We start from the raw sequence: 26,321 nt of genomic DNA on the forward strand, positions 1-26,321 counted from the left end.
AGAAAGTTGCTAGCTTCAGGAACAGCTGGATCCAGCTCTCAGATGCCATCAGGAACTTCCCTCTGGGCCCACTTGACTCTCGGATCAGCTTTCCCTGGCCCAGGGTTGCCCCCACCCTCCAGGTTTACATCATACAAGCTTGACGGCCCCAAAGCAAGCCCAATTAATGTTTGTCAAGTGAATGCCATAAGCAAGAATAAGGTTGGGGTGTAAGTCTAAGTGAATCCCAACCCCCAGCTCTGGGAGAGGAGCCCAAGCATCAGTGATTACTCCGCTGCAGCACAGCTCTCACTCCTCTGAAACGCCAGATAATGGACGTGGCATTGCCTATGCACAGGGCTGCGTCCTGGGCACTACACACATTAACTCATGGAAATCACATGGCAGCCCTACGGGGCTGTCACACGCTCCATCTCACAGACGGCGAAACTGATCACAAAGAAGTGAAGTGTCTGGGGCCTGCCCAGTGGCGCAAGCGGTTAAGTGCGCGCACTCAGCTGTGGCGGCCCGGGGTTCGCCAGTTCGGATCCTGGGCGCGCACCAACACATCATTTGTCGGGCCATGCTGTGGCGGCATCCCATATAAAGTGGAGGAAGATGGGCATGGATGTTAGCCCAGGGCCAGTCTTCCTCAGCAAAAAAAAAAAAAAGAGAGAGAGAGGATTGGCAGATGTTAGCTCAGGGCTGATCTTCCTCATACACACAAAAAAAGTGAAGTGTCACGCCTGAGGCAGGGCTGGAGCCACATGGCCCTTGGGAAGCCGAGTTCAGGAAGCTCCACTTCTGCACGAGGCCGGACTGTTCTCCCACACTGGCCTCCCCCTCGGGTGCAGAGGACCGCACGCATGCGCACTCGACAGCTGCAGTGGACCAGCGCCCACCCTGCCAGGCAGCCCTGGGGCTACTACCAAGCCAGACACCACTGCTGCCCCACAGAGCGCGAAGTTTCCAGCTGCTGCGACTGGGGTGCGTCGCTCTGTGTCTGGTCCCAGTGTTCCCATCTGTAAAATGGGCAGCTTACTCCATTCAAATGTGCAGTATTTGTGTCAGTGGTAGAACGTTCCGTGATGTCCCACAAGGTAGTCATACGTGGCTGTTGATAGCTTGAAATGTGGCTAGTGTGACCGAGGAACTAAATTTTAAAATTTCATTTCATTTTCATTGATTGAAAGTCAAATAGCCACACGTGGCTAGTGACACCTATATTAAGTGCAACTTGAAGGTCCTAGATGAATACCCATTTCCGTTTTGGTTTGTTCCATCTATTTTTTATCCACCCCTACCCCACACTCCAATTCCAGGCAGGCCAGCCCCTTGCATTTCCTGCCACGGGAGTTTTGCTGGCCTCTCCGCCAGCGGGAAGAGGCCATCAGCCTGTCCTGACCCGAGTCAGGCCCAGGGCAAAGGGAGCCCCAGTCATGGCTGAGATGCAGTTCCCCACCAGCCAGCAAGAATAGGATTTAAGCTAATCTAAAGAAAATAAGGCAGCGGGTTGTTTCTGGCCCACCTGGGTTTTCAGCTGGGTCCACGCCAGGTGCACCTACCAGTGCGGCGGTGCCGCACATCTGTGCCTCACGATCCGGCACGTGCGGGGGCACCAAACCCGCTCCCCCACACGGGCGCGTGTGGACCGCAGGCAGCCACGCCTGCGCTGAGGGCTTCCTCCTCCCCAGCTCCCAGCAGGTAACGACCTTCCCTGCCCTCTGGCCTGAGCTCTGAATGGAACCTGAGGCCTTCTCCAGGGTAGATCTCGGCTCTACTCCAACCCACAAAGGAACTGTGGGCAGACCAGACAGAGCCAGGCCAGGCAGCCCAGCCCAGCCACTGCTCCTGGCAGCCCCAGGGAGCCCCGGACTGAGCTGAGGGTCCTGCAGCTCACAGCACACTAACGTGTCTCGCTCCTGGGCCCCAGCCACCTCCTTCCCCTCTACCTGCGCTGTCACCCACTATCTCCTGACCCGCAGGAGTAAATGACCACCCACTCACCCTACCCATTCACGTCCCAGCTCTGGGTGAGCAGTGGGCGGGGAGGTGGCCCAGGGCGGTAGCCAAGAGATCCTAAAATGTGAGTGCAGTAGTTTTCTGTGGCCATTGCAACAAATTACCACAAACCTGGTGGCTTAAAACAACAGACATTCATTCTCTCCCGGCTCTGCAGGCCAGAAGTGCGGCACCAGCATCACTAGGCTGAAATCAAGGTGTCGGCAGGGCCGCGCCCCACTCCCCTCTCCTCCCCCACCCCCCCAACCCCCCACCTCAGGCTCTAGGGGAGACACCTGGAGGTGTTCCCACCTCTTCCAGCTTCTGGTGGCTGCAGCCTGCCTTGGCTCGTGGCCGCATCACTCTAGTCCCTGCCTCTGCGGTGACATGGCCTCTGCCCCTGTGTGTGTCACATCTCCCTCTGCTTCTCTTTTATGGGGGCATTTGTGATGGTATTTAGGGCCCCCGGGGTAATCCAGAACAATCACCCCATCTCAAGAGCCTTAACTCGATCACATCTGCAAAGACCCCTTTTTGCCGTGTAAGGGACATCTACAGGTTCCAGGGGTTAGGATGTGGACGTCTTTGGGGGGCCATTTTGAGCCTGCCACAGTGAGCCATGAGGGATCTGAGCTGGAACTCCGACAGTCCGTGGCCAGCTCCCAAAGCCAGCTCTGGCTTTTACCAGCCAGGTGGCTGAGTGGGGCCATGCACAGCGACAGATCTTGGAGACCTCGTCTGGGACTGATGTCGTGGGCCTCCTGGTCCTGTGAGAGCTCCCCAGAAGGGGGCAGGGGGCTCTCAGAGAAGCAGAGTGGGGAGATGGGGAGACAGGGCTGGGTTCCAGGGGGAGAAAGGAATGAATGTGGGAGGAAGGCATACCAGGGCCCAGGCGCCGGGTCCCCAGGGGCCTCCACAGGCAGTGTCTCATTTCACCTTCCCACAGCCCCTCTGAACAGATCAGTAAACTGAGGCCAGCAGAGGTTATGGCTGAACAACCCCACAGAACAGGTGCTCCACGTTACAGAGGGAGGAAGTATTGGCTCAGGGAGGGGAAGTGACTTGCCCCAGGTCACACAGCAACAGGTGGCCCCTCTGGCTCACTCAAGTACCCGCGTTCTTGACATCTCGTCAGGCTCTCTGAAGCCAGGGTTTGAGCTGGTCTTGGAGGATGGACAGGATTTGGGGACGTAGAGGAGGGTGGATGGATTCCGAGAGCTGCATGGACAGGTGGGATTCTTCCTGCTATCCGGAAGGAGGAGACCTGGGGGCAGGGCCCAGTGTCTCTGTTATCAGCGCCCCAGGAGGACCCAGGAGGACCCAACGACAGCATCCCCAACAACAGGCGGTCCCCAGGAGGGAGGAGACCTAAAGAGCCCACATTCACTCCATGAAGGCTTCTCGAGGGCCTGTCGCTCAGGGCCCTCCCTGCCTTGTTCCCTCTCCCTGTCACCAGCTCCCAGCCTACCAGCCCCGAGGTGGGGGAGGAGGGGTGCAGGGGTGAGACAGGCAGATTGCTGGGCTGAGAGCACTCTCACACCTCACCTGGGACAGTAGGAGGGGCCAAGGAAGGCCTGGGGAGTGAGCGGCTGGGAGCTGGCCACTGTCGGACCAGGGGAGGGCTCCAGCCTGCTGACCAGAGACCCCAGCCTCGCACTCTGAGGGCACACACGGACATGCACGCGCCCACACCCACTGGACACCTGCCCTCCGAGGCGGGGCTTGTGAACAGCAGACAGCCGCCAGGAGTCGTGGGCCCCTCGCCTCAGGCAGGCACAGGCTGCAGCTCCCGGCCTCCTCTCTTCCCCACCCCGTGCCAGCAAATCCTGCCCGTTTTACCTTCAAGATGTATTTAGCACTGGAAACTTGTCACACCCCACGGCTCGCACCCCAGCCAGTCCCTGTCCATGCCCCTCTAGACTCGTGCAGCGGCCTGGCTGGCCTCCCTGTCCCAGGCTTGCTCTCTTCACAGCAGCCAGGGGGTGCTGTGAAGACTTGAGGAAGATCATGCCCCTCCCCATGCCCCCCCTCTCTGAGTCAAAGCCAGAAGTCTCTCCATGGCCATCATCTCTGCCTCATGCACCCACTACAGCCCCACAGGCCTCCTCACCAGCCCAGCACACTCCTGCCTCAGGGCCTTTGCACTTGCTGTTCCCTCGGCCAAGCAAGCACTTCCCCATGACATCGCCTGTATATTTACTTATCTATTTTGTCTGTCTGACTCCCCCCGCCCCCTGGGATGTCGGCTCCATGAGGACGTGGATTTGCCTCTGCTTTGGTCACGGTTGTGCCGCCGCCCAGCCCAGCACCTGGCGCACAGCAGGTGCTAACAGCACCTGTGGAGTGAAGGGAACACATAGGTGCAGACCCAGGTGGACACTCACGGAGACTGGCAGGGACAGGTGACCCGTGCGTGCCTGTACACACACACGCACAGCCCACACGCACAACCGCACATGTGTGCACAGGCGTGCACAGAGATGGGCCCTGAGCTGAAGCTGCCCTTGGTCCAATGAGGCCCTGGACAGTGGGCCTGGCCCCAGCAGCGTTGGCAGCTGGAGTGTTTGTCCCCACCTGACGCCACCCAGCCCTTCCCTGGCTGTGGCTGCCGATGCCCCAGGTAGGCCCTGGTTAATCTGGCCAGTGCCCTGGAGGAGAAAGGACAAGTTCCTGCAGCCACACCTCCAGGTGCAGAAAACAGCATCACTGTCTCCACCACGCCAGCCACGCCCCCAGCCCCTCTCCTCCTCACAGCCCCGAGAAGTGAGGGAGGCAGCGGGTGCAACTGCCCCACTGAGCAGAAGGGGAGACTGAGGCGGGAGGTCAAGGCAGACTGATGTGGCTCCCCCCCAGCCCTACCCTGGTCACCTCCCAATCTGACCCCAGCTCCAGTGGGCACCCTGGATACCATGGGCACAGAAAAAAAGTGTGTAGTTGTCATGCACACTCCCACCGGCCGGGCCCCTCCAGTCCCGTCTCGGCTGGAGGAGCTTATCACCGATGACTTTCCCAACAGAAATCGATGGAAAACGTTTTATCTCCTTCCCCAGGGGCAGCTCCGCCTCAGAGCAGAGTAGGCTCCTGTTACTATGGCGACCCTCCTGGACCTCCCTGACTCCCTTCCCCTTCCTCCCCACCCCTCTCCCTCCTCATCTCCCCACTGCCCACCCCTACTCCCTCCCCACTCTTCTCTCCCCCACTGCTCACCCCCACTCCTTTCCCTCCCCCTCCCCCTCCCCCGCTCCCCCCACTCCCTGCGCCCCCATCCCACAGCCCAGGACCGGCGTTCGCCCCCTTGCTGCCTGGTGGCTGGACAGAGCCTGGACACCTCCTGACTGCAGCATGGCCACTTCGGGGGCCTGAGAGGGAGTAGCCGGGGGCTCCTCGGGTCCACCCAAACCCGACCTTGTGGCCCCCCCACCTCCACGCCAAACTGCAGCTCTGGACCCAGCTTGGGCCCACTCCCTATGCCAAGCGCCATCCTCAGTGTCCAGTGACCACCCACTGCGCCGGTAAGCCGGGTCCCCCTCTGTGCAGTCAGAGGGCTAACGGGCACCGCCCCACGTCTGCTGTGAGCCCCGACCTATAAAGGGGGCACAGGACGCGGCCGCCGCTGACGCTCAAGAAACCCCAGCATTGTTGACGAGCCTCCATCTGCACAGTCACAGAATGGGTGTGTGAGGGACTGCGGTCGTAAAGACTCAAGGAGAGACAGAAAAACAGTGTGGCCTCTGCTTGGCACATTCTAAACACTGCGTCCCCAGGAGGGACCATCATCCAGGCCCTGCTGACCACCGGGGAGTGTGTGCGTGTGGCGGGGGAGCAGGTGGGAGGGAGAGGCGTGCCCTCCCCCGCAGAGGCTCCCTGGCCACGGCCTCCAGTGGGCAGTGATGTCTCATCCGGGTCCAAGTGACCTGTGCCCTCCCTCCACCCCACAGAGCCGTGTGGAGTTCCTCCCGTCCTGCTCTGCCTCCCTGCCAGCAGGCCGGGGCTCACACTCTTCCTTCTGCCTCCAGTGCCCCACCCCACATGGCCAGCCAGTCAGCGAGCCTCCAGGACGGGAGGCTCTATGGCTCGGAGAATTGCAGCTGGACCTCCTGGGTCTGGGTCTCCGCTCGCCGCGTGGGGACACTTCCATGGCAGCTGAATAACGGCCCCAAAGATATCCACATACCAATCCCCGGAACCTGTGAAGGTTCCCTTAGAAGGCAAGAGGGACTCTGCAGGTGTGATTAAGGTAAGGATGCTGAGATGAGGAGATGACCCTGGCTTACCCAAGTGGGCCCTAAACGTCATCACAGTGTCCTCATGAGAGGGAGGCAGAGGGAGATGGACACAGAAGAGGAGAAGGAGATGTGACGACGGAAGCAGGGGGTGGTAGTGATGTGAGGAAGGGGCCACAAGCCAAGGAATGCAGACGGCCCCTGGCATCCAAAAAATGCCCCCAGAGCCTCCAGAAGAAGCCAGCTCTGCTGACTTTAGCCCAGTGAGAACGATTTTGGACTCCTGATCTCCAGGACTGTAAGAGAACAAATCTGCGCTGTCTTAAGCCAGTAGGTTGGTGGCAACTTGTTACAGCAGCCCCAGGACATATGTGGCCCTGGTGCCTCGTCCTCGTCTGTAAGAAAGGCTGACACGGTACGTCTCTCCCTGGGCTCTTGTGAGGCCTAAATGAGCCTGCAGTTGCAAAGACCTTAGAAAAGTAAGTGGTACCATTTTAAAAAATTGGTGTGCAAAACCTATTTGCCAAGCCCCGAAGAAGACAGCACTCTTGCCCTCGAGAAACTCGCCACCTGGAACAAGAGAGACTCCTGAAGAACTGGCATCACCAAGAATGTCGCAGCACAGTAGTGTCTGGGGGCAGGGCCCAGGGAGCGAGGGCCTGATTTGACCCCAGGAGCTCCGGGAGGGCATCCTGGAGGAGCCCACTCTTAAGTGAGCCTGGAAGGGTGTGGGAGGAGCAGCCAGACAGGGCGAAGAGGAAAGAGGGTTTCAGGCGGAGAGAGCAGCGTGTGGGGATGCTCAGAGGAGTAAAGGAAGAGGCAGTTGAGGGAGCTCCTGCAGGGGTAGAGCAGGGAAGGATGTGTACGGCCAGGCCAGCCTTGGCAACGCATGTGGGGATGGCAAGCTAGCGAGTGACACATGAGAAGGGAACGGTTGCTGGGGCCACTGCAAAGAGGTGGGGGCGGTGAATCTGGAGGCAAGGAGACCAGTTACAGAGGCTGTGATCCGGATGGAGCAAAGGGCACAGCCGGTAGGATTTCCTGACCACCTGGGCGAGGTGAGTGAGCAGAGGGAGGAGGGCCATGAGTGGCGGGGGGGGCGGGGGGGCGGGGGCAAGTCCCCTGGATGACAGCAATCATAACCAGGGCTGTAACTGAGCACGGACGACACACCGGGGCGTGTGCCAAGTCGTGATGCGCCTTGTCTCATCTCGGTTCCCACAGCCCTGATGGTGATTTTCTCCACAGGCGACACTGGGGGAGGCGGAGGAGGCTGGGGCGTGGGAGGAGAGGAGGGGAGGTCAAGGAATTGCTTTTATATAAACAAGATGAGAAACTGCTTGGGGATTGCTTTTGTAATACTTTTCTATCATTAAAAAGAAGGAAAATACATGTTTTATCAGTAGCTAAGCGCTTTTATTTTCACCACTGGTAATAACAAAAAACCTACAGGGCCCGAAAGTATGGTAATTCTAACCCCTCTATTTAAGAACAGCCTGGAACTACACACCCCTTAGGATGGTGCATATGTCGTAAGAGCTTGAAGTCCAGCAAGGTGACAGTGGGGGCCGCGGGGGTCCGTGATCAGGAGCTCAGCTGTATTAGTGATAGTTTATTGTTTGAGCTGGCATCAGTGGGTACAGGGTGATCACTGAAGATTTTCGTATCTTCTTGACTATATTGAATATTTTACAGTTAAAAATCGGGAGTCACAGGTATTCTCCAGCTGTCCACTAAAGCTGGTCTGAGGTACCAAGTCGTATTCACTCTATTACAGGGTCACGGTCCTTCTAGCCAGCCCGAGTCCCCTCCATCACATCCTGCCTCTGTTTGCACACTCCCAGAGAAGGGAAACTTATTCTCTCTCAAGGTGGGGCGTGGCTCTCTTTGAACAGCTCTGATTTTGGGAAAGTTCTTCCTTATACAGAGTCAAAATGCTCCTCCAGCTCCTTCCACCCTCTGGAGCCACACAGTCTGAGCGTTAGTGCGCAAGGCTTGGGCAGCCCTTCTGATCTTTGAAGACAGTGCTCATGCTTCTGCTCTCCTCACCCTAATTTTTCTTCTCCAGGTAAAGCAGACTCAGTTTTCTTTGAGACAGGTGACAGGAAACCAACTCAAACTGGTTTATACACTCAGGTGAATTTATTGGTTTGTGTACAATTGGAAGTCCAGGGGTTTCCAAGCTTCAGGCATAGCTGGATCCAGGTGCCCAGATGGTATCTCCATATGTGTCTCAACACTACTTTTCTCCATATTGGCTTTATTCTCAGGCCCACAGCCAACCAGCTTACCCACTCCTGTATGTTCCAGCAATGCTCAATGCTTCTAACAAAACTCCCAGAGGGCTTAGGCGATGTGGCCACAGTGAACCAATCACTGTGGCCAGGTGAATGGGGCACTTTGATTGGCTAAACCTGAGTCATATAAACATCTCCACATCCCAGACGTGGTCAGCCCAGGCTGAACTACACGGGCTGCAAGTGGGAAGGAATTTCTCCCCCCAGGAAAATCAAGGTGTTATTACCACCAAAAGACAAGGTGTATTAGGTAGGTCAAAGGCTCTGTAACAGATCCACAACGGCTGAAACAAGGTGGAATTTTATACCTCGCTAACGTAACTCCAGATGCAACCAGTCCCGGGCTGACCTGGCTGGTGCTGATGACGGGGGTTCCTGGCAGCTGAGCATCTGTTGTCTACGTTGGAGGTAGGAGTTGTTAGAACACGACCATATTTGTTGCCGTCCTGACCGCTCACAAGCTTGGTCCTATCAGACACCGGCCCTGCTTGCCCCAGCACCTCTCCCTGTCCCTCTCGTCAGCTCTCTTCTGTCGGGCTCACTTGGGCACGTGGATGGCAGAGGACATCTTCACATCTTGCCCAAGTTGCAGAGTTGCAGGAAGTTGATGAGAGAGGTGTTGGAGGACCCCTGGGCTCCCGGACGTGGTGGCTGGCACATCCGGGCCCTGTCTAAACCATGACAACCCCACCGTGAAGAACCACGACGCCGTGCTTCAGAAGAAAGTGATCTGAATGTCACAGAACTCAGTGGCTCGAGGAACGCAGGAAGACGTCATGAAGCCTCTGAGTGGTTAGTGCCCTGAAGGGCCTAGTAAAGACCACCAGGCAATTCTGTGGGAAAAACCATGCCTCCTCAAACTAATTTTTTTGCACTCTAAGTATTAGCACATTAACCTAAATTTTTTTGCATGGAAGATAAAATGTAGGTATTTTCATAGCTTTAATTTCATTTTTTCAAAATAAAATTCCCATTAAACTTTTTCTCCCAATTACTGAGAAATGTTGATTCCCAGCTGCCAGGGGATTTACGGTCAAAGTGGCCTTTTTCTTGGGATAATGAGGCCTCCAGAATGGGTTCAACGTCTGTCTTCGCTCACCAGGCCATGGGTGCTTTGGGGGGGCCTGCATCACTTGTTCCTGGAGACGGAGTCTAGAACGGGCTCGCCTCAATTAATGTGTATTGAATAAACGAATGAGTGATTAAATGGAGGATCCTGGTGATGCCTGTCCGGCACTGGCCCAGCTGGTCTGGGACCCCTTAAGGGGCACCCCTGGAACTGGATATATCCCCCCAACCTGCAGGGCTGTCACCTTCTCTCTGCCAGAGGTCAGAGGCCTTGTGGGAAGCCCAAGAGTCTCTCCCCACTCTGCCCCACCCATCACTGACCCCCCCCCACAGTCTGATATGTGCCGCCCCTCCCCTTGCCCCTGGCCTGCCTTCCTGCCACGGGGCTCTGAGCACCAGTAAGACCTTTGCAAGAGATGGCTCATTCGCCTTCGCCTTCGGAGTAGGGGTGGTGCAGCTGGATGGGCCCATTCACAGGGGCAGTGGGGAGAGCGGCGGCCATACAGAGTCCCGCAGTACTGAAGGGTGTTCAATCTCTCACCAGAAGCCAGTCAGGTGGGCGTTGCTGTGCTCCCCTGTAGAAATGAGAAGCTCAGACAGGGTATGGGAATCGCCCAAGGTCATGCTGTGGGCAAGGGGCAGAGCTGGGAAGAGCGGTCCCCTCTGCTTTTCCATCTCGCTCCTCTGGTTACTGACTAAGCGTTTCCTCCCCTCTCTGGGCCTCTATTTTCTCTTCTGCAAGATGGAGGTGAGAGTCTCTCCTCACGGGGCCTGGCACACAGTAAATGCTCTATAAATGCTGGCTCTGTACCCACCAATGGGAGCCTGCTGCACCCTGCACACTCTGGTGCTGCGTAAGGGCTCGGAGCCCCGGGAGCTTTCGTCCTCAAGGAGGCAGGCTGGCAGTGTGGGTGAGCGCAGGTGGGGCACTCCTGAATCCCGCTCTGCACTTCCTGCTGTCGGTACTTCACCTCCCTGTGCCTCAGTTTCCCCGTGTGAGCAAGGGGGATGCTGCAATGGGGATGTCCACCTAATGAAGTGGTGGTGTAATGCTCTCTCTCGCATTCTCTCCAGCCAGCAAATGTTAAGCCTGTTCCATCCCCGAACAGGACTCTCTCTTGAGACAGACCCCTCCCCTTTCCCTGTCCCCTGGCCCTCTGGGAGCTCTCACCCAGGCAGGAGCCATTGTCTCCTTTCCTTTCGACCTGTGAGAAAGCCCAGGCGGGGTTCTAGGCCAAGGCCACACAGATGCAGAACTGGATCTTATGACCCCTGGAGACGGGGGAGGATGTCTCAAACTCCCCTGCCTCTGGGGTCAGTCAGGTGACTTAAATGTAAGGCAGTAGATAGTGGTAGGTCCCCAAGAATTTAGGTTCCTTAAAGGTATTTCAACTCCAAAATTTTTAAACACTTTGCTCTGGTCTCCAATCCAAACAAACCCAGCAGCCTGGGCTCCACCCTGGAGCTGCAGGTTTGAGACCTCTGTACCAACACCATCTCTACCAGGTGTCTGTGCCGCACAGCGGGCCCGTCGCTTCTTGCCTTCCTACCCGCATCCAGTTAAGGTTGACAAGCAGGATCTCAGCAGCAATGTCCTGGGGGCTGGCTCTGCTGACAAAGACCCCTGATAGTTGCCGGTCTCCTCTTTGAGACGCCTGTGCCCACAGCTGACTGGGTACTATCTTACTCAGAAGGCTCCCCTGGCTAAATCAGGCTAAGCAGCCATCTGAAGAGGGCTACAGATCACTCTTCAGATCCCAGCTCACAGGTCACCACCTCCAGGAAGCCTTCCCTGAATTCCTGGATAGGACCAGGTCATTACACTTCATGCGTATGCTCCACAGCATGCTTTTCACAAGTAACTTTTACATTGCAACCCAGAGCCTAACCCAATGTCTGACCCACAGTGCGAACTCAACAAATGTGCATGGGCTAGGCAGATAAACTCACCTGCTCTGTGACCTTGGACGAGTGACATTACCTCTCTGAGTCTCAGAAACGAGTTGTGATGAGGGAGCATTCAGAGAATGCATCGAGTGTGAGGCTGAATAATGGCTCACAAAGACATCCAGGGCCTAGTCCCTGGAACCTGTGAATGTTCCCTTATATGGCAGAAAGAGGGGCGGGGGTCGTCCTGGTAGATATGATTGAATTAAGGGTCTTGAGATGGGGAGAGTGCCCTGGATTACCCAGGTGGCCCTGATGTAATCACGAGGATCCTTATAAGAGGAGGCAAGAAGGTCAAGGGAGGAAGCAGGAGATGTGACAACAGAAGCAATTATTTCCTTGCCTTTTCTAGCTTCTGGAGGTCACCATAGGGTCATGAGCCATGAAATGCAGGTGGCCTCCAGAAGCTAGAAGAGGCAGGAAACAGAGTCTCCCCTAGAACCTCCAGAAGGAGCCAGCCCTGCGGACACCTTGACTTTAGCCAGTGAAACTGATTTTGGACATCTGACCTCTAGAACTGTAAAGAGCAAACCTGTGTTGTTCCAAGCTGCTAAGTGTGTGCTCGTTTGTTACAGCAGCCCTAGGAAACGAACACACATGGGAGGCATCTGGACACAGTAGGGGCTCAGAAATGGCAGCTGTTGGTGTGTGGATCCCACAGGATCTCCTTCCTCAGGGATGCCTCCTCTTCCTGCAGCCCACTGAGGCCCCTGGGGCCAGGCCCTCCCCTAGGTTCTCCCCAGGGTCCGAAAAGGCAGGGAGGGCAGGAGACTGTGATAGGGGCTAGGAAGCCCCTGGCAGGGTAAAAGGGACCATCCCACTCCTCTAGCATCTGACCTAGAATGGTAGGAGCATTCACCGCACATAGGACTCTGGGCTAAATGCCTCACACGTATTTCCACGTTGAATCCTCTCAACAACCCCAGGAAGTGCTACTACTCTTAGCCCCATTTTACAGAGCAGGAAACTGACTCAGCAAGTTAAGTGGTTTTCCCAAAGCCACCCAGCTGGGCACAGAGGAGCCAGATTCAGAAACCAGGTCTTTCTCCCCTAGAACCTGTGCTTAAAACAACACAGCTCACATTTTGATCCCAATTCTGTCTTGCTCTTAACATTGGTCCTGGGAGATGGGTGGCTGAGCTCGTTGGGAAGGGCTCTGAGTGCAGATCTTGGGTCTGTCACTCTAGCTTGAGAACCTGGACAGGTGACTTCACCACCCTGTGCCTCGGTTTCATCATGAACAAAACATGATGAGCCTGCCTCACAGCGGGGCTGCCAGGATCAAACGACACAATGTACAGAAAAGTGAACAGTCAGCCGGCACAGAGCAAGGGCATCGCATTGTACATACCACAGTGCCTTATTTTACAGACAAGGAAGCTCAGGTTTGACACGGGAACTCACTAGTCCCAGGTCACCTGGGGGTCTGATGCCTTGACACCCCTCCCCCCTCATAGGACCAACAGACCCCAGAGGTTGCAGGGTGGGGGGGGCTTCTGGAGCAGGTGGCTTCTGTGGTGAGTGGAAGACTTGGAGCAGCAGTTGTCAGGAACTCTATACATTAATAGGTTCATTCACTCACTCACTCATTCAACATTCCTCTGCTTAAAATCTGCCAATGGCTTCCTTCCCATAGCACTAGAATTGCATCCAAATCCCTCACCAGGCCCTCAGTAGCCCTGAAGGCACTAGTCCTCCATTTGACTCTGCCTTCAATGTGCCCCCTACTTGTCCCCTTGCTTGTTACGCACCAAGTTCTCTTCTGCCTCAGGGTCTTTCCACTTGCTCTTCTCTTTGCCAGGAAGGTTCTTCCCGTGCTCTGCCCATGGCAGGTTCCTTCTTACTCTTCAGTTCCCTACCCAGATAGGCCTCCGTCTCTCACACCCAGCTAAGTAGCCCCTATCCATCACTTCACCTGCTAATTTTCTTCCTAGGACTTATTACTCCCTGCAATTATCTCCTTTATGTAGGTAAGCGTTTGTTTGCTGTCTGTCTCTCCCCATCAGGATGCCAGCTCCGTGACAGCACGTAACACTAGTCTGTTGACTCCCCAGCACCCAGCAAGGTGCCAGGTGCCCAGTAAGTTAACAAATTTATGTTCGGACTATTGAGTTTAGAGATCGAAAATATTTCCCAAACTCTAAAGAGGAGGTCGCGGGAGGGCTCCTGGTGGGGTGAGCGTGGGAGCCCTGCCTGGGGACCATGCCAGAGACTGGAAGACCTGAGGACCGGATGCCGGTCCAATCCTCTGGCCGAGCTTCCAGCCCCTACCCCGACCCCGTCCCGCGGCGTCCCCAGGCCGGAGGCGGGGTGTGAGGGTCCTTGAGGGTTCCACCCGGATCCCACAGCAAAGCCCCCTCCCCCAAGCGGCGGGGGGACGCGCAGTGGGGCGCGCGGACCGCCAGGGGGTGTTGTTGGGGCGCGCACGACCCACCTGGCGCCGGGGCCGCGAGCGAGCGCAGCCAGGCCGCCCGGGAACTTTTCCTCTCGTTCTCGCTCTCCCTCTCCCCCCGCGCGTCGCCCGCCCGCCCGCCCGCTCTTCCTGTGCGGAGGGGATCGCATTTCCCCGCGGCAGCCGCGGACACTAGGCAGGACCGCCCGGCTGCGCGGCCAGGGCCCGGTCCCCGCGCCGCCGGCTCCCCGCGCCCCCGGGCGCCGCCCCCGCCCGCCCGCGGCTGGGCTCGGAGAGTCGAGTTGGAGAGCGAGGCGGCGGCGAGGGCGAGAGGCGAGCCAAGCAGGCCGCCCTGCCCGCGGCCCGAGCGCCGGCGCGAGGAGGGGGCGCCGCGGCCCACCCTCCTTCCTGCCTGGCCGCGGGCCGGCCGGGCCGCCGCACCCTGACCCCCATGGCCGCCCGGGCCTCCGGGCCGCGAAGTCGCAGCGCCAGACCCAGGGTCCCCGAGTGAGCGCCGAGGTGAGCACCGAGCGCCAGGGCGCGGGGGGCGCAGGGGGCGCTGCCGCGGGGCGGGGGCGGCGCGAGGCGTAGGGTCCGAGGCAGGGTGAGGAATGGAGGCGCGTGCGGGGCCGAGCGCGCGTTGGGCCGGGAGGTGGGGGTCCTGGATCGTTGCTTTGTGTGGTGTGGGGGGTGCACGAGGTCACCGGGTGGCCATCTGGGGAGCTGCAGGGTGGGGGCGCCCTGTGCCGTGGATAGGGATCTTCAGGAAGGTTCGTGCGGCCGGCTGGGGTCGGTTCGTGGCGTAGGGGCGCGAGAAGCGAGGGTCGAGTGTGGCTGGGGGCTCTGCGTGCGCCATGTGCGGAGTGTTTGCCGATCGTGGGGTGGGGACGTGGGGGCATTCGCAGGGCGCCGGGGGCGGGAGTGGGGGGGCGGGGAGCTGACTTCTTCGTGTGGGACTTGGGGCCTGGAGTGGGCCACCGCGTGGGAGCCAGGGCCGCAAGGGCAGCGAGGGCCGTGCGTGGGGAGATGGGGCGCGCGGGGCTCCCCGCGGTGCCCCCACGCGGGCAGCGGCGCCCGGGCCTGCGCGAAGGCCCCGCGACCGGGCAGGAAGCGGCCGCAGAGTCCCGGGAGCTCGGACGCGGCCAGGCCCCGGGCGCGGGGGCCCATCGTGGGGTGACGTCACGGTCGGGGCACCGGACACGCGAGCCCGGTGTCCCCGGGCAGCGGTGCGCCGGCCAGGTTCACGGCCCCGGCGCCTTGGGGACAGGGCACCGGGAGGAGGACGGGGGGGGGGCGGGGGCTGGGCGCAAAGCGGCGTCGCCGAGCGCGGCAGGGGCGAGGGGGGTGGCGGGACGGGGGGGGGGGGGGGGTGACATTTGGAGCCTTGGTCGCGCCGGGGGCCGCCGAGGAGGGGCGGAGGGGAAGCGAAACACCAGCCAGGCCGGAGGCTGCTGAGGCCCCAGCTTCCTGGGGCGCCCGTCTTCCCAGCGAGCGGTTTGCCTTCTTGGGGCTCTTGTCCTCCTCAAATCCGCGCCAGGGACCGGAGTGCGGCCGAGCCTTGCCCTCCCCTTTGGAGCCCTCGGTCGGGGGGAGCGCAGGGCTTCGGTTCTGAATGGATAAAACCGAGCGTAACAATGCGCTATTGGGGGGCTGGGGGAGGGGAGGCCGCGCGCCGGAATGGCGGACCCCGGCCCGGAGCCTCCCCGCTCGCAACACCCCCTCGCGGAGCGCCTGTCCCATGGTGTCAGCAGGCTCTGATTCAAGGACCCACGCGGGACCCGCACGGTTCCCTCCCACCCAAAGTGCCCCCCCCCCACCTTATGTCTCTTCCAACGCAGCGGTGTGTTGAGGATTCAAGGGCATTACATCTGGTTGCAATCCAGTTTCATGGCGCTGCTGGGCTGTTAAGACCTCGCGCTGACGTCAGAGCAGGGGAATTACTTCTTTTTATTTTATCTTTTTTTAGTTGTCTGCTGCCCTGGGAGGGGCGGCGGGGTGGGTTAGGCGAGCTCTGATGTCAAGGCGCCAGCGCCTTGGGAGCCCCAGGCTGGGGGCTCTGCTTCCCTCCCCCTACTGCATCCTCCGTGGAGACCTGGCTCTGCCTAGGGTCAGGCTTACCCTGGATGCGGGCAGCCCTTGCTGCAGACTGGGTGCAGGCCCCTCCCGACTGACCACACAGCTGCGTTTCCAGAAGCTTCCCTGGGACGTGGCCCTCGGGATCTGGAAGCTGGAAAGGAATCTTCTAGTTTTCCACCCATCCCCCTTGACAACAAGGGGGTCTATAGGCCCCCGGGAACATCCAGGAGGGAATCCTTAGGAGCAAGGGGAAGTGGCCTTTTGGGTGACACAGAGGAGTGGACCCAAACATTCTAGTCTTGGAGAGGCTCAGCCCCAAAATTCTAGCAAAGGCTCTTACAGGCACAAGCCTTGGAGAGAAGGAAAGTGCATCAAGGGGTGACCCAGGCTCCAGAAGCCAACGGTGGGGTGGGCAAAATAGGACCCTTCCCAATAGCCAGGTGCCCCTCTGGCTTCCTAAACACAGGGAGCTCACCTGCTTCGGAACCATCTTTCTTTCCCTGTGGACCAAGAGGCTCTTGCAGGCAGGGCCCCTGTCTTATTCCCCTAGGGACTCCCAGGTGTGGACCGCTGGCTTTCAAACTCTTCCCTGTGACTTATAGTAAGAAATACATTTTAGGTCACAATTCCGTTCACACCCACTATGTATAACTGAAACAGAAGTTTAGTGAAATAACTCTTTCCTCTATTACAGCTGCTGACCTGATACTTTCTGTTCTAGTCTATTTGATTTTTTTTTTTAAATTGCTGGTTGCATCCTACTAAATTGATTTCACAATCCACTAATGGGTCATACCCAGAGTTTGAAAAAACGAACCTAGAAAATGAATCTGGCTTCTATTCATTCAACAAACATTAATTGAGGCCCTAACAGTTCTCTCTTTTTTAATTACTCAAGTAACACAGGGATGTGTTCCCATTGTGTAAAATGCAGATGACCCAGAACTATATAGAGGAAAAGTAAAAGTGCCCTCTGCACCCCACCCTCCCCACAGGTAACCCCAGGTAACAGGATGACAGCGCATCCTTACTCATGTCTGTATACATGTATCAGATATGCAAATATGTCATTTTCTTTTCCCCCAAATGAGAACACACCTCAGGCTCTTATTCAGCTTCCGTTTTCCCTTCAGTCTGTCTTGGCGAGGTGGGAGGGTGAGGTGCTTCAGGGCAAGACTCTGGGTTGACTCCTGGCTCCACCACATGCTGAAGGAGTGATTTGCCTCTCTGTGCTCAGTGTCCCTATCTGTACAATAGGGATGATAGCATACGGGCCTCAGGGGACTGCAGTGAAGATTTAATGAGTTAATCCATATAAACCTGTAAAATTTAGAACAGCACTTGTCCTAATAAATGCCAGGTGCCACTGTCATCATGATTATTACTATTCTATTTCCATGGCAGTCCATGTTTGCACCTCGTTGCTTTTAATAGCCTCCTGTGGCTGTGTCTTCCCCGATTTCTGACATGTGGCTCTGCAGGCAGGGACAAGGTAGACGCCTGTGCACATAGCAGTGGACACTGGGCTGCGTTTCTTTTGCAGAGGCATCTGGGCTCACTGGCCCCAAAGGAACAAGTATTTCCCAAGGACCCTCCATTTTCAAAGTTTCTGTGCTTAATGCACCTGCCTCCAAGAAGGTCACAGCCCAGTGGATGACAGAGACCCAGATAATACCCGAGGGGTCAGTGGGAGCACGTGCCGGGTCTCGGGCACAAAGCAGGTCCTCCTGTGGAAGCACCTTGTGAGTGTTACAGAGATCATGGGGGAGAGCGGATGGGAGCGTCTTTGGCAAGACTTGCCCACGCAAAGAAGAGCAGAGGGAGCTGGTGTCTCATCCAGTTCTGAGACGGGTGGGACGGATCACGTGAGCTTTAGGATTCAGGGACTAGTGTGCCCACACTTGGCCAGAGTTGGGGTTCTTTGTGGAGGCGGGGGCTTCATGGAAGAGGGGGCTTGGAGCAGGTGCTTCAAGCACAGGTAGGTGAGAGGGGGCGTTCCTGGCAGAGGGAACACACCAGCAAGTCTTTGGAGGCTGGAACGGACGTGGCCTGTGTGCTGTGGCCAAGAGGGGAGGAACTGGCTCAGAGAGAATGGTGGCGGAAGAGGCTGGGCTGTTGCCAGGGCTCCTCTCTGGCCTGCCTGCCTCCATCCTGCCCCCTCCCAGTGTGGGCCACACTGCAGAGTGATCTTTCTCAACCATAGCAGATACTTCCAGGGGCTCCTGCTGCCCTCTGAATAAAGGTCCAGTCCATAGTCCTTCCCATGCTGCAGGGACCCTTTCTGGAGTCTTCCGCCTGCTTGCCCCCATTCAACCCCTTCCCCTCCTGTCACAGCAGAGGCCTCCTTCCCAGGGTTCAGCCACTTACATTCTTGCCTCTGTGCGTTTGCCTGAGCTGTTCCTTCCACCTAGGATGCCCTTCACTTTCCTCCCTGCCTCCCAAGACCAAAACAGACGTCCTGCCTCCTCCTCCTCTGACCTCCGAGGCAGCATGAGTCATCTCCCTTTGTCTATACCCGTGGCTCGGTGTTTATCACGGAATTATCGGTAATTCTGTCAGCGTCTGTCCTCCCCATGAGGCTGGAGCTTCTAGGCCCGAAAGCACGCCTCCCTCCTCTCAGCAGCCCCAGCTCCAAGGGCGAGGCCTGGAACACGGAGACGCTCAGAAATGCTTCCTGGCGGTGAGGGCCAGGTGAGGTGGGGCGAGGGAGAGCCCTGACTTTGTTTCTCTGGTCCCCTGTGGGGTCTTTGTGGATTCTCGGGGTGCTGGTCAGGGGATTCTGGTTGGACAGACTTGAGAGGAGACAAGTGAGGCCAGAGGGGGGCCCAGCCCTCCCAGGCTGTTCCCTGAGGGGGCTGGGGAGAAACTGGCTCATCCTGTTTCCCCGGGGATTGAAGAGGAGGTTTGAGGCAGCGCTGTGCCCTGTGCTGGGTGGGTCACTGAGGATCTGAGGCTGGAATGTGACACCAGGGAGGGGGCGCGGAGGGTGGGTGCCGGGAGCTGGAGGCGCAGACTGGGGCTTGGCTGGCAAAGCAGACTTTGCTCTACTGGTTCTTGAATCCGTGTGAATGGTGTGTGTGTGGTGGGGGGACATGGGGGGCGTGCAGAGAGAGAGGGAGAGGGGGTAGGAGGAGAGGGAGACAGGGAGATGTGGGGAAGAGGGAGGGAGATGTTCTTGTTGCTGAACAGAACGCTTCACTTCAGGAAGGAAAGACTCAGGAGTACGAGGGTTCCCGTGACACCGCACACTTGTTCGTCTGCGACTTCATTCAGCACACGTTCCCGCAGCCTGTGCTCGCACGGGGCCCCGGAGATGAGCGTGCTGTGGTCTGGCCTTCCAGGCCCTCCAGGTCTGGGGGCCGGGTGGACGGTGAACATGCACTTTCTGCACAAAGTGAACCGGCTCAGGGGAGAAGGAGGCGGATGCCGTGAAGGGGCAGGAGTGAGTCCTGTGAGGAGGGAAACAGACACAGCGGGGCCGGCGGGCGGGGGCTGGGGAGCCAGTTGTTGGGAGTTGTGGGGACACCTCCCCTCTCCCCTGGGCCTCAGTCTCTGCTGTGAATTGGGAGAGGGTCGACTGCTAAGGCTGAGAACGTAGGGACCCAGTGGAGAGGGCTGACAGGACAGGGGCAGGGGGCTTGCTCAGAGTGTCCCTGCGCCCTAGGCCGGGGGTCTCGAGGAAGGCGGGGCAGACTCGTGCGGAGCTTGGGCCCGTTTCCTGCAGTGCCCGTCTTGGCGCCCGTGCCTGTGCGTAGGGCAGTGTGGTGGGGGAGTGGGAGCAGCCCGGGATTCAGAACCAGGACGGGGTCTGGGTTCAGCTGCTGCTTTAGGCAGCTCACTTCCCTGTCTGAGCATCAGTTTCCTCTCCTGTCAGAAACAGGAGCGTTAACTGCTGCAAGCCTTAAATGCGACGGCAGTGTGGGCGTGTGTTGTGATCTGGAAGGCATGGAGGCCCTGAGCTTGGGGTCATAAACACAGGCTTTGGGTTAGGTCAGCCTGGCCTCAAATCCCGGTACGAGCTGTCCCCTCCAAGGCTCCGTATCCCCACCTTTAAAATGGGCATAATCACAGGCCCCTCCAGGTTGCTGGCACGTAGTACTGAGCAGATGTGGCTGTTACTCTTACTGCTAAAGGACTTTGCACGTGGAAGAGATTGCTGTTATTCTCTCCTTCCTATTCATGCAAGGTTGCCTCTAAGCCTTCCCAGGGCTAACATTGGCCGAAACAGGGAGTTTGGAGGGTGTTCTTTTCCAGCCGAGGTGAGGCAGATGGATCGAGTGGGTCTTTGTTACACAGTGGGGCAAGTGAGAATTACAGTTTTCTGGCCAGAGTCTCTGTTTCCAAAGAGGCTTTGCCCCATTGCTGTGGGGACCTGGAGAAAACATCCCACAGCTTGTGGCTCTGGTGGCAGTGAATGTGGCAGGATAGCCAGAAACTCCTTCACGTGTTAGTTCGTTCATTCGTGAATTGCGTGTTGAGGGCCTGTCGCACCCCGGGGTGCTGGCAACAGCGCGCTGCGTTTCTAATACAGTGTAGCGGGTGAGCACGCGGATCTGGGGGTTGGCTGCCTGGGTTCAGATCCTGGCTCTGCCACTTACTAACCTGGACAAGTGACTTATTCCTTCTACTCAGTCTCTTCATCTGTAAAATGGGGAAATGATAGCACCTATCTCCTAGGGTTGTTGGGGGAATTAGTGAGTTAATGCAGATAAAATACTTAAAGCAGTCTCTGGTACATAGAAAGGGCTAGAGAATGGTTCCTCCTCTTCTTCCTCATTCCTGCCCTGAAGAATCTCACGGACCAGCTCGGTGCTGCGGGAGGTCAGTTCCAGTCAGGGCTTTCCTGAGAGGGGTGACACCCCAGAAGGGAGTGGCGGCCCTCCAGCCCCCTCCTGGGCAGGCCCACTTCTGGAATCAGCACTCGTCGCCTCCTGGCCTTCTGGGACCCTTCTGTGGTCACTGGAGCTGGTTCTCTGCAGCAGGAGCGCCGTGGGTGAGGCCTGATGGGGGGAGGCCCCGCGAGGGCCTTGCTTACCCAGAAAGGTCTCACTCTGCCTGGCGCCAGGCGGGCTTCAGACTTGAAGACAGAATTTCAGTATCAAGTATTGAAGCTGAAAGTGTGTTCTGACTGATGTCCCACATTGCCAGAGGCCGCCAGACCTATCTGGGTGTCCTCGGGCAGATCCCTCCAGCTCTCTGAGCCTCTGTTTCCTCATTTATCAAATACTGAGAATAACAGTACCTACCTTATGGTTTTGTTTCTAAGAGTATTAACTGAGATGCTGCTTCTAAAACACTTAGCTGTACTTGGCACATAGCAAAGTGCTTGATAAATGTCGCCTGTTAGTAATAATACAAATTCTCAGAAAACATAAATGTAAGTTGAAAACCACCTGAAAGATTTCTTCTTGGGGGCTGCAGCTCCTTAGAGATGTAAAGCTGTAAACCTTCCACTAGCCCAATAGGACAAAGAAGTGTTACAATGACTGGAGAGACACTGAGGCCCAGAGAAGCTTAGCTACTGTAGCAAAGTCACACAGTAATCCAGGGCCGGGTGGGGAAGCGGGAACCAGAACTGGGTTTTAGTCCAGTGCTCTCTGATGCTTTGATAGTTACTCCTTCAGCAAATAGTTACAGGCGATAAGCATTGATATACAGCTGAGGTCACATGGGCCTGTCTTCTGAAAGCTTCTGGTCTGATAGGGAAAATGAAATTTGTACATGATTGTGATAAGAGGTAAAATAAAGATCACCTGTTCTATTGGGGGGAGAAGAGGAAAGAGTCACACATTCATTCATTTGAGGGGGGCACTCTGCCAGGCCTTAGAGCAGTGATTCTCAATTGGGGATGATTTTGTCCCTCAGGAGACACTTGGGTCAAGTCTGGAGACATTTTTGGTTGTTTCAACTGCAGAGCTGCTGGCATCTCGTGGGTGGAGGCCAGAGATGCTGTTAAACATCCTACAATGTACAGGACAGCCCCATAACAAATTACCTGGCCCCAAATGTCAACAGTGCTGAGGGGTTAAGAAACTTTGCCCTGGAGAAACCGTGGTGACCAGGTGGACACTGCCCCTTTGAAGCTTACAGCCTGGTAGGTGAGCAGGCATTAAGGAAATAATTGCATAGATGTGGATTTAATTGTAATTGTGTTTCGAGCTAAGAAGGTAGAGTGCAGGGGGGGCGGGGAGAGGCTGCCTGTTCCATGGAGGGGAGGCCTTGGGGGAGGTCGTTCCAGGCAGAGGGCACAGCCCAAGCAGTGGCTCAGAGGCAGAACGTCAAAAGGCCTGTGTCTGGGGAGACAGCAGAAAATGACCCAGCCTCAGGGGCTTCCAGAGCGGGGAGAAGATAAAGGCCCAGAGGAGCTCTCCCCTTTGCCTGGTTTGAGGGAACTGCAACTTCCAGCGTGCTGTGCTCTGGGGGCTGAGCTGAGGGACCTGCCTGGGGCCTGGTGGGTGGGAGGGAGTGCTGCCCTCCGTGGGGGCCCAGCGTCTGCCCTTGTCTCATTTCCATCCCTCTGATAGGTGGGAAAGAGAAGCAGGAAAAAAGAGAGAGAGAAGAGGAAGAACAATATTTTCATTTCAAACACAGATAGGGGTGAGGGAGGTGGACGGAATCTGGTTTAGGATACCTTTGAGACAAGCACAGAAAATCCCCACTGTGGCCCGAAATAGCACGAAAAACACACGTTTTGCCAAATCAGACTTAACTGAGGGCTCTCACTTCTTGAGTCCAGCAGGATGTGGATGGAGCTGGCTTTGTTCCCTTAGGGTGACATTGTCCCCTGGGGCCCCCGCCCTAGCTAATTAAACAGAGAGGCCCTGGTCTCCTGGGCAGGAGAGGAGCCTAGAGAGCTCAGCTTGGCTGCTCTTGGCCTCAGCCTGAGCATTCCAGAGGGCTGGAGATGGTGACTGGGGGGATGCCTGGCAGCCATGCCAGGTGGGTGAAAGCAGGGGTGGGAGAGACTTGGTTCCTTTAATAAGGGAGCTTGTCTCTTTGGATGCTGAAAGGGATGGTGGAGAAAAGCCATCATTTAAGGAGTGCCTGCTATTGTTCTTGGCATTGGGTGGTCCTCTCTAAGCCTTATTAACTGCCCTATACAGATTATCAAGGAAACAAGCTCAGAGAGGTTAAGTGACCTGCTTGAGGTCACACAGCAGTCAAGTGGCAGAGCTTAGACTGGAGACCACATCTACTGGGCTACGAAACCAGAGCCTGCCTGCTCCTCACTCACCTCATGGTGGTCACTCATCCATTGGACAGATCATCACTGACTGTGAAATAGTACTGCCACCTAGTAGGAAGTTTTTAGGGCTTGGAGTCAGACAGACGCGAGCTTGAATTCTGACTGGGCAGTTTGTGTCCGTGGCTGCCTCTCTTGGAGCCTCCTGTCATCTGTCAAGTGGGCATAATCATGCCTTTGTCCTGGAGTTGCTGTAAGGGTTAAACTCTGCACGGAAGGGGACAGGAAGGGGAAGAGGGAGGCCCAGGGAGGTTAGGACCTGCCCTGGGCCACCCAGTGTGGCAGGGCACAATAAAAGAGCCATGGGTAGAGGGAACCTGTCGAGATTGTGGTATCTCTGTGCAGTATCAGTGTTGGGTTTCTTTATTTGAACGAGGAGAGAGGGCAGCCCCCACTCTGCAGGTAGGGAAGGTGGTGTGGAATGTGGCTGTTTATTTTTCTTTGCCTGTGAAAGCCCTGTTTCAGCTCAGGCTGATAGAGCTTCCTAAGACACTGCAGAGGGTGCCCACCATGCAGAGGGATCTGCCCAGGGTGGGCCCTGAGAGGGCACCTACCAAGTGAGGCCCCCAGTGCAGCCTGTAAGCCCTCATCCCAGAGCCTGGGATACCTGGGAACCCCCAGAAAGAGTGAGGGTGGGAGGGACATGAAACCTGGGCGTCCCTCCACCTCCTTCAGTTTGGCCTCCCCAGGTCCCATTCATCTCCTTATCTCCTGGCCTCCGGTGGGAGGCTGGGAAGTCAGGGGCAGCCTTCCTGACTGACAAGCAAAACAAGGCTTGCTCACAAAAGGAGAGGGGAGGTGGGCTGGGCTTCTCTGGCTCCCCTGCCCCTGCCCCAGCCCCTGGCTGCCAGCTTTGCTCCTGCTCCACCCAGCTGGCACCCTACATCCTGAGAGGCAGCCAGGGGGCTGCAAAGCCATTGTGGGTCAGGCCGCCCCAGCTAGGCGCGCCGGCACTGGAGAGGCGGATTCGAGGAACCATAGGGTGGCCGGGAGGCAGGGCTTGCTGGAATGGCCGCCCCCTCCTTCCCTTCAGCTGGCTGGGAAAGCAGCTTGGAGAGGAAGCCAGGCCGGCAGGTAGCAGAGAAAGACATGGGATCCAGGGGGAGCAGCAGAGAAAGCAAACAAACAGGGCTTTGTGTGGCTGCAGATTGCTGTCTCTGAAGGGAAGCCAGGCCTGCGGGAGGGGGAAGGGGAGCCAGGGATGGGAGGCCAGGCCATTGCTCTGAGCCAGAGATAGGCGGCTGGACCAGCCCAGGCTGAGCGGCCAGGGAGCAGGGAGTGCCACTGTGTGTGGACAGGCGTCTGGAGTCCCAGCCTGGCGGAGTCCCAGCTCTGCCACTTCACTCCTTGACAGATCCGGGCTTGTTTGCCCACCGAGCCAGGGCAGTCACTCACATGTAGGTCTCGGGAAGACAGGCATCTGGCCCGACTGGCCCGGCCCGGTCAGTGTGAGCGCCCATCCTCCGCTGGCCCCCCGTTGCTGGGAGGACTCAGGGTGCGAGGGGCGCAGCGTCTCCCTGGGGAGCTGCCAGCTTCGCTGGGAGACCGGGGCGGGGCAGGGATGGCTGCAGAGCTGCGGTCACTTGGGGGCTTGGACGCAGCCATGCGGAGGGGAATCGGGTCGCACCGCCCAGCGAGGGACGCCTAGGGTGTAGGCGGGGAGAGGCTAGCATCTCCGGCCGGCCTGGGACCCGAGCGTCTCGACCCCTCCGTGGGGCGGGGCGCACCGTGCTGGGGAAGGGCCAGGGCCAGGAAGACGGCCTTCTTGTGGGGAGCTGAGGGGCCGTCTTCGGGGCCGTCTTCGGGGCCGGGTCGAATTCTGGATGCGGGCGGGGCCGGCCGGGCCTCAGGAAAAGGTTCGGGAGGAGTGTCAGGCCAGACACGCAGGCAGCTCGATTATCGCCTCCGGGTTCATTTCCTCTCCGCTCCCCGACCTCGAGCGGGGGCGGCGAGAGGGCACACGCCCGCGCTTCCTGCCCCCGCTCCCTCCCGCGGCGCCCACCATCTCGGCCGCGGGGGCCTCCTCCGCGCCGGGCGACCAGACAAGCCCGGGCCGGCGGCCGCGCGGGGGGGGGCCGGGGCCGCGGGCGGGGGCGGGGCGGGCCGCTCCCGTTGCCATGGCAGCGCTCGTCCCGGCGTGCTCCGCGGCGCCGCGGGGCGGGGCTGCCGAGGCCCCGCCCACTGCCGAGCCCGTCTTTCCGGGAACCCGGGGCGGTGGGCGGGGCCTCCGGGAGCCCCGCGTTAGGGGCAGTGGGAGGACGCTTTCTGGGGCTGGGGCAGGGGCAGGGGCAGGGGGAGGGGGAGGCACCCCCGCGCCCGCTGCAGGGGGCCGTGGAGAGGAGGCGCCGGGCTCCGGGCCGCGCTGCCGCGGACCCGCAGGCTCTGGGCCTCCCGCGCTGTCCTTGCGGGCGCTGCCCACGGGCCCGGGCCGCCTCTACCCCAGGGCCGGAGCGAGGAGGCGCGGGAGGGCGCCCCCCAACGCCGCCTGGCCCGGCCGGGACCCTGCCGCCGGCCGCCTCCCGCCAGCCCAGGAGCTCGGGCCTCCCTGGTTGGCAGCCGTGGACGGTCTGGCCGGGAGGCACATTCCTACTCCTGCGCCCGGGCGCCCCGCCTGCCCTGGGGGCAGCCTCCTCCGGAACTCTACTGCCAACCACGCTGCCCCACCGCACGCCCTTCTCTCGTGCCTAAGACCCGTCGCTCCAGGGCCGCCTTCTTTCCTCCAGTCGCTTCTGAGCACCCACTCAGCTGACCTCTGCCCCTCCTACCTGGACTGAGGGGGCAGCTAAATGTAATGCTAACCTTGGGGTCTTGGAAGGGAGGCTGTGTGCCTGTTGAGCAGCTGTCCTTTGGCCTTTCTTGAGCCTCACCCAGGGCACACGCACGAGGAGGGTGAGAAGGGGCTTTGGTTGTAGCAGGAGGGACTCAGGCTTGGTATAGAAAAGAACTTCCTAGTCCTAAGCATTTTGTTTTTAATGAAAGTAATAATATGTTGATTTTAGAAAAACCCAAAAATACAGGAAAACAAATGAGTAAAAATCTGTTTTGATTCCACTCTTAGGACATAACCACTGTCAACATTTTTTCTCTGGACGTAA

This window comes from Diceros bicornis, chromosome 18 (assembly GCF_020826845.1).
Source record: "Diceros bicornis minor isolate mBicDic1 chromosome 18, mDicBic1.mat.cur, whole genome shotgun sequence".
NCBI classification, from domain to species: domain Eukaryota; kingdom Metazoa; phylum Chordata; class Mammalia; order Perissodactyla; family Rhinocerotidae; genus Diceros; species Diceros bicornis.